Here is a 6,480-nt window from a genome sequence, read left to right on the forward strand (position 1 = left end):
AGCTCAAGTGTCACCTCCTCTGGCATCCTTCCTTGACTCAGGAAGAGATTTCATATCTCCTTCCTTATGTTGTTTTTCACCTATGGCATAAATAATTGTTTTACGATTTAAGTTATCCATTGCTATATCCTGAGACCCCTGAGGGCGATGGATTTTGTCTTGCTCATCTTCATAGTCCCAGTGAGTACAATGTTGGGCACATATTAATAGTAGAGATCAATAAAGGTTTATTGAATGAATGGAGGAGTGAAGAAAAAATGATGGTTTAAATCAGACATTGTGAAGAATGATAGGATTGTGTTAACATATAGAAAGTCTCCACTCTCAGGCACTTAACAGGTACTCGAGAATGGAAGACGTTATTACTGTGCATGTTGCCTTTATTATTATTTTTTAATTATTTGGACGTGCTGTGTGGCCTTCAGGATCTTAGTTCCCTGACCAGGGATTGAGCCCATGCCCCCTGCAGTGGAAGCAGGGAGTCCTAACCACTGGACCGCCAGGGAATTCCTGCAAGTTGCCTCTAAAGGGGTGATAGTTTCATCTGGTCTGAAGATGCACTTGATTAGATTTTCTAATAAAGTAGAAGTGTTTTTGGCAAACAAAAAAGGGCATTGGTTGGTTGGAGGAGCTGGCATTTATTGCTAGTGGGCTAATATCCTTGTTAGGATATGTATTGTTTGTATTACACTTCTTATAGACCTTTAAAAAATGATAGAACTTTAAAATGAAATTTTAAGTGTAAATATTCTCTCCTTTATGTGCATTGAGAAAGACTTTATATAAAAATAACATCAAAGATTTATTGAGCACTTTGTGCCAAGCTTAGTTTTTTTTTGGACAGCTTTATTGAGCTATGACTTACATAACATAAAATTCACTAGTTTTAAGTGTACAATTCAATGAATTTTGGTATATTTACAGAGTTAATCGTCATCACCACGACCTAATTTTACAACATTTCTGTCACCCTAAAAAGAAAGCGTGTGCCCTTTGCAGTCAGTCACTCCCCATTTTTCTTCCCTCAGCCCCCGGTCACCACTGTGCTACTTTCTGTCTCTTTGAGTTTGCCTTTTCTGGACATTACATACATGGAATCATATAATGTGTGGCCTTTTGTGACTGACTTCTTTGATTTATCATAATATTTTCAAGGTTCATCCACGTTGTAGCATGTTTCAGAACTACATTCCTTTTTATTGATGAATAGTATGCTGCTGGAGCACATTTTATCTGTTCACCAATTCATAGAGATTTCGGTTGTTTCCACGTCTTGGCTGTTGTGAATAATATGCTGCTACAAATATTTGTATTTGTGTGCACATTTGTTTTTATTTATGTTGGGTAGATACCTTGATATCTTGGGTTGACATGTCCAATTTTCTTAAAGAGGAATACTGAGGCACAGAGAGTTTAAAAAATGTCCCCAAGGTCACCAGTTATTAGGTGATAGAGTTAGGACTGGAACCCAGGTTGTGAATCAGTGAGATTTTCAACGGCCAATGCTAGTTGCCACCCCATAGGGCCTGAGGAAAGGGCTTAACGTAGCTAAGTTGGAACATGAAGGCAAAGTGTGCAGTGGAAATGAACTAGCCTCAGAGTGCCAACGCCTGGACCATATCCCTGCTCTGCGATTGGACGAGCCCCAAAAGCAACAAATATTAACAAGACAAATTAGCCCTTGACGGTTAAAAAACTAATTTTCTCCTCCCACTGGAGGATTTGGAGAGCAATTAGCCAGAAGCCGGGGAGTTGAAATGTCATTAATGGAAAACCAGTTCAAATCAACAAACACTGAATCTCTAGGCTGCCGTAGGGGCCACGGCGAGGACTGCGATCAGCATCACCCACCTGGGCACTCGGGGTTGGCCCTAGTGGGTGCTGGCATCACCTTGTTGGGCCTGTTGTGCTGGGCCTTAGAGTGAGCTTTGGAAACTTAGAAACATAGGTTGAAAGATGAGCGAAAAGGGAAACCAAGATGATCCACCTTTCTGCAACAGCCTCCTTTCAGGTGGCCCCTTCTCTCTAGTCTCATGCCTCCTCTAGTCCATTCTACCGGCTAGCTCCTCTCTCAGGTCCCCTCTGTGTGTGCCCACAGCACTTGCCAGGCGAGGCAGACTTGTGTGTTTACTTGTCTCCTTCACTCCAGGATGGGGACAGCGCCTTGCACACTGCAGGGCCTCCAGGACCTACCACAGTTTTGGGCCCAGGAAAGAAGTGCTTCACAGTGTAGACCTGGGCTTTGTACCAGCAGGGAGTGTCAGTAACAGAGATTAGAACTAGAGGAGAAATATCTGCTTATTGCAAAAAGAATGAAACAGGCCCAGGCATTCCCCTCCACGGCAATGGTGGAAATGTCAAGTTGAGGGCCTAAAACCACTGCCCAGGGATTGATCTCCCCACCCACCGACCCCAATCCTGCCTCAAAAATGCTTTGCACAAAAGACACTGACTTCATAAAGCTACATAGCAAAAAATTCACACATAGGTTAAGTCCAAAAGCCCTGTTTAAACAGACTAAAATTAACAAGAGGGTTTATGGTTTAAGAGGGTTGCAATTGTCATATTATATATAACAGATAAGATTGATTGAGTGCTTATTGTGTGTCAAGTGTACTTCTAAATGCTTGAAATGTATCAATTCAATCCTTAACACAACCCAAAGAGGTAGGTGCTCTTACAGTTTCCAATCTTATAGACGAGATCTATAGAGATTATGGGATTTGCCCAAAGTTATACAGCTAGTAAATGGTAGAGGCAGAATTTAAATCTAAGTAGTCAAGTAACAGAGTCTGTACCCTCACCCATCAGTCAAGGCCTGGGATCTCATCAAGCTTCCTGAGCCTGCAGAAAACCTCTCTGGAGCTGCTCCTACTGGATGAGGATAAGGTACAAACTCAGCCTCTCTACATCTGCCTCCAGCTTAGGTCTCCGGCCTTGAAGCAGGATCTCCTCAGGTCCCCTCTGTGCTGCCCTCACCAGATACTTTACTTTTCCTTGAAAAATGCTGCAAACTCCCACGCCTTTCTACCTTACCTTTTGTGGTGCCAGCAAACTCCAAGTTTAAATGTTACCTCCTTTCACCTCTCCTCTCCCTCCAGGCAGAAATAGCCAGCCCTCACCCACATTCTCGCGATGATGGGCGATGTGCATATATGCCTCTAGCGCACACTCACTGCATCTCTCTGAGGCTAATGCCATATGTATCTGCCCCCTAACTAGATCTGAGACTGGGGCTTCTTTTTTTTTGACATCTTTATTGGAGTATAATTGCTTTACAATGGTGTGTTAGTTTCTGCTTTATAACAAAGTGAATCAGTTATACATATACATATGTTCCCATATCTCTTCCCTCTTGCGTCTCCCTCCCTCCCACCCTCCCTATCCCACCCCTCCAGGCGGTCACAAAGCACCGAGCTGATCTCCCTGTGCCATACGGCTGCTTCCCACTAGCCATCTACCTTACGTTTGGTAGTGTATATATGTCCATGCCTCTCTCTCGCTTTGTCAGACTGGGGCTTCTTGAGGATAAGCATTGTGTCTGCTCTTGAGGCCAGCTCATCAGAGAGAAAGATTCAATGAAACATCAGTCTAACCATCAAAAGCACTGACAAGTAATTTATACCTTATCTAACTCTGGCAAATAATGTTGAAGGGAAAATCCCATTTACAATGCAGAGGATATACTTTGCTATCTCTCAGCCCCAAATCTCTGTCCCCCAAATCTCTCTCCACTTTCTCTACATGCTCACAGAGAACCCAGCTTTGGTTGGGTTTTGCCTCTCTTGCCTCATAGCCTCTCCCCTTCTGGATCTTTTCTATCTCTTAGGCCAGCAATGTTCTCTCCCTTTCCATATGAATTCAGTCAGCCCCTCTGGCTTCCTCAGTCCTAGCCTCCCTCTCTATTCTCTCCCCACTGCAATGTGCAGAAAAGGACTGGGTTTGGTGGGGTGGGGCAGGGGAGGCTATGACTAGTCAAGGGTTTATATTTCTCTCCATCACACCTGCCTGTGTGTCCTCAGCTGCTAACTCAGAGCCCGCACATCACTGGTGCTCCTGAGACTAACTTTTCTTCCCCTTTTCCTCTCCCTCCCTTTAGGAAAAAGCCCAAATGTGTCCAAAGCCTTCCACAAGTTGGTCCCAATATTCCTTCCCCTCTCTACCTCCCGCTTCTTCCTAACAGAGTTCTTAGCTTCAAACAAGCAGCCCCAGGGCGCCACACATGCCTTTTTCTACCTCCCTGCCCACTTTTGCTCTCTTTTCTCTTTGCCCTCTTTTCCCTCCATGCTCCCTGCTCCTCAACACCTCCGCTGCTCCAAACCTTGGCATCTTTCAGTCCAACTCTGCCTGGACTGCTGGCACCATCACGCCCCATCCCACTGTCCCTGGGATCACCGCTTGTGGCCAGCACCATGCCTCCTATCTTATGGTGTTGTCTGAATCATGACTTTCTCATTAGTGGCTCAAATTGATTTTTCTGAGCTGTTTTATTGCCACAATTACACTGCAATTTTTTTTAAAAAAAAACAGCAGAAGTGACTTAATTGAACAGCAAGCTTAAATAATAAGAATCCCAAGAAGGTATTACTATATGTCACCAAATTTTACGTGCATGATAAGACACATCTGACTTCTGAGAAGTTACTATGTGAAAAAATGTGTGTCTTAGATGAAATATGGTGTCATTTCTATCCTACAGATGCACAGTAAGTGAGATTTAACACTTTTCCAGGCCCACTGGCTGGCTTGCTGTGCCCTGAATGCCCCAGCCAGCCGTGCTCCCGGGTTTTCACCCTTGCTGCCCCTTTTTCCTGGCATGCTCTTCCTGCCAGGCTTATTCCCTCACCTCCTTCAGGTCTTTGCTTAAATGTCACCTTCTTGGTGACACCTTCCTTCCCTCTATTTAACACTGCAACACTCTGTCCCCGATTTTTTCTTTCACACTGATTTTTCTCCATAGCTTTTATCACCGGCTGACATTTTATCTCTTACTTATTTGTTTATTGCCAGTTTACTTCCACTAGAATGTCAGCTCTAAGAGGGCAGGGATTTTGTTGGTGGCTGTTGTCTTCAGTGTCTAGAACAGTGCCTGACACATAACAGGCCATGAGGAAGTACTGTTGAACGAATAGAGCTGGAGCTTCATCACATCAGGGACTGTGTTTTTGCTCATCACTTAGATCCCTGATGCCTTGCATAGTAGCTGGCAAGCAGTGGGCCCTCAATAAATATTAATCAATAAATAGGGGATGTGTGAAGCGCCGATGAACTAGGTAACTTGCTTCAGGACATCCAGCTTCGCGAGGAGAAGAGCAAGGAGGCCAGTTCTGCTGATTTCGGGCCTTTGTGTCCCACCGGATAGTGACTAAGTGTCCTATTTTCAGGAAGGTACTTTTATGAAGAGACTTTCCCCTGGTCTTTCCAATGCGCACGGCTTTGCACATTGTGTGGCTGCAATAAATATTTATAATGCGTTTTAACCCAGAGTGTTATTCCAACTAGGCCACAGGCGTTTCGGTTCCTCAGGGGTAAAACGGGCATTCGGGTGTCGGAGGGCCCCTCAGAGAAGTAGTGAACAAACAGCACAAAGCGCTTCCCCCATCTAAAGGGCCTTCCAAAGCCCAGGCCAAAGGGCTTTCTGACCTCTTCAGCACGTTGACCATGGCTCTTTACCCCGCTTTTCCGGGCCGGAAGACCCTTCCTGCAGATCTCCCCTCCTCTAGCCGAGGGACTGGTGGGGAATGCGAGGAAGGGAAGCCCACCCCTCCACCGGCCTGTACGGATGTCCGCGGCGCGCGAACAGCCACGAGAGGTCCCCCTCCCCAGCCCGGAGCCCGGCGGGGCGCGCGGGTGCGGGGGGCGCGCGGTGGCTCCACGCGGGGATGCGCGCGCGCGCCTGCTTCGCCTCCCTCGCCCGCTCGGGTGGCTACGTGCTTTCTTTGTCAATGAGGCGCCGCTCTGAGCTGCAGTAACACTCTCGGCCAGGGAGCCGGAGCCGGAGCCGGAGCCGGAACTGGAGCCCGAGCCCGAGCAAGCGAGCGAGGAGAGCGCGGCGGAGAGGCTGCAGCCGGCGGCGGGAGGGAGGGCCCCGAGCGCGCCCAGCGACTGCCCGCCCCCGCGGCTCGCAGCCTCGCCCCCTCAGTCTGCGGGAGCCCGCCCGGGGGTGGGGGCTCCGGGCGGCGCCTGTCCCACCCTCGCTGCACCGGGCGCGCCGGCGCGCGGCGACAGGCACCGTGGGAACCCCGGCCCGCTCCCGCCGCGGCTCCATGCGGCCCCGGCCCCTGCGCGAGTGAAGCCGCGGCTCCGCGGAGCTCGCTCCTGGCGCGGCAGCACGAGCCAGCGAGTCGCGCCGCCCGGCGCCCCCGCCCTCAGGCGCCCGCGCCGTGGCCGGAGATGCCCGGTGAGGACCGGGGCGCCGAAGGCTGGGCTCCCCGGAGCGGTGCGGAGCGAGGCAGTGGCCTGGATGAGTGAAGCGTCCCC

This window comes from Mesoplodon bidens (assembly GCF_964165515.1).
Source record: "Mesoplodon bidens genome assembly, chromosome: 7".
NCBI lineage: Eukaryota > Metazoa > Chordata > Mammalia > Artiodactyla > Ziphiidae > Mesoplodon > Mesoplodon bidens.